This window comes from Myotis brandtii, unplaced genomic scaffold, assembly GCF_000412655.1.
Source record: "Myotis brandtii unplaced genomic scaffold, ASM41265v1 scaffold317, whole genome shotgun sequence".
Lineage (NCBI taxonomy): Eukaryota > Metazoa > Chordata > Mammalia > Chiroptera > Vespertilionidae > Myotis > Myotis brandtii.
In genome coordinates, this window is record NW_005362155.1 from 1,338,634 (window position 1) to 1,340,878 (window position 2,245).

Sequence of the window (2,245 nt, forward strand, 5' to 3'; positions counted from 1 at the left end):
GGGGCATGAAGGCATGACTAAGAACGAGTGGGTTATAGGGCTATGATGGAGGCAAGGAAGGGGTTCGGTGGCCAGAGGGCAGGTGGATTTGCCATCAATACCCATGTCCGAGATCTTGGAAGGATAAAGGGGCCCTAAAAAGGAAGGCAGGACAGAGAAGGCAGCCCCCGTGTCAACCGGAAAGGTGACCCACTACCTTCATTGTGACCCGAGGCTCAGCGAAGGGTGATGGAGTCTTTGAGGCTGGGCTTCTTCAGTCTTCAGCCAGTTCCAACATGGCCAGTGGCGGGTCATGACCTGGAAGGGTGGCCCTCCTACGCTGAGGCGCAGAAGGCCCGCCACTTTTCCAGGGGCAGCTTTGACCTCGCGCCGGGCAGGGCTTGGCTGGAGCCCGGGGCCGGGGGCACTGCATTGCCCAGTGGCCTTCATTTCCGCATTTGAAGCATTCTCCGGTGGCGGCGTTCCTTTCGCTGCACCCCCACCGCTCACAACCCCCTTAGGGCCATGGCGGCTGCCGTCAACCACAGGGCCACTAAGGCGTGTTTGCAGGTCCACCTTCTGTCTAAGGCGGGCTTCCTGTTCAGATTCTGCCTGCTCCTCAGGGGCATTAAGAACTTTCAAGGCCATTTTTCACTTGATCTCGGACCTGGGTTTGAGGACCAATAAAGACCTTAAAGGTCGGGTTTAGAGAGTGGGGGCATAGATTCAGACTATGCCCTCAGTCCTGCAGCTCCCGCAGCGGCTATGGCGTTAGCGGCTGCGGCAGTGCGCGGACGGACCGACTGCTCGGCTGCAGAACGGGGCACAGTGTGCACGGCGGCGGCGTGCAGGGGCATGGGGCTGTAAAAGGCGGTTTGAGTTTCCGGCCTCCTCCTCCTCGGGGCGGGCGGAAAAGGGGAGGCAGGATCAGGAGGTGGTGGAGAAGGCGTGGCTGGAGGAGAATCCAGCAGGGAGGGAGGAGGGGAGAGTGTGGACAGACAGGGGCTTATGCCGGCGGGAGAGCGGGCGCCTTTCGCTAGGGGAATTGGGGGGAGTTCTCCGGTGGAGGGGGTGGGGGGACGTGGAGACGATGGCGGTGCCGTCGCCGCGTCCCACACACAGCACATGAACCCACCCCCACACACACCGCACACACCGCGGGCTCGGTGGTGCACGGCGGGGGAAGCGCAGGGCTGCGCAGGGACAGCCCGGAGGGAGGAGGAAGGACGGAGCGAGGAGAGATGGCAGAAGGAGCTTTGGGGGAGGGACGGGGAACGCAGAGAGATGGAGAGAGGCTGAGAGAGAGAGACTTGGACACATTTCCCAGTTTGCTGGCAGAAATTACTGAGATGAGGCCATGCTACGTTACAGAAAAAGGACCCAGGTCCGGGGCAGGCCGCCCCGTGTTCCAGATCGGCGAGCCGGCACCCTAGAGGTGTGCTCAGGTCAGGTTTGGAATTTGGATTCCCCATGCTCGATACCCGTGGCGGCCAGCAGGGCTAAAGGCTGGCGTCCCAGCGGTTTAACCCACGCTACGGCCGGACGGAGGGACCGTGGGCGGGGTAGAGGCGTCCCTGCTACCCTCCCAGGTCTGAAGGAGCCTTCCTGGAAGGGTCCGGAAAAGGCAATCCCTGACGCGGCCGCGTTTTACGGACAGAGATGCCGGCGGGCCGGCGGCCACATGGGACCGGCACGGGGCGGGGCGGGACTCACCGCTGATGCTGCCAAACTGGGAAAAGTTGCCGAGCTGAAGAAACGAGGTCCTGATGGGTCCAGAGCCACGAGGAGGGAGAGGCGGGCACCCCGAGCCGCGGAGGGACGGCCAAATGGAGTGCTCGCGCCACCCGGGTTTCAAGGCACCAAATGTTAGGTTAGGTGGCTCAGGAGGCGGCGCAAGAAATAGAGAGTCCAGTGAATCAGAAAAGAAAGGAAAGGAAAGTTTATTCTGCGTCCCCGGGAGACCCACGTACCCCCAAAGACAGGGCACGTGGATTCACGCCAACATGGAGGGGGGCGCTTTTTTTATACTGCGGTTGGGTGAGGGGCGGGGACATGAGCTGAGGTATTCAGTTGAGGAAGCTTCAGCTGCAGGGGGGTCAGCAAGGTATTCAGGAATGAGTCAGTATCTGTGTGGGGGTATGTGGATTCAGGGAGAAGAAGCTGGTATCTGTGTCTGGCACGTAGATCTGTGAGAAATTCCAGGGGGAGTCCATTGTCTCATCACATGTCTGCATGTATCCGATCCTGGGCTCTCTCCGACCTAACA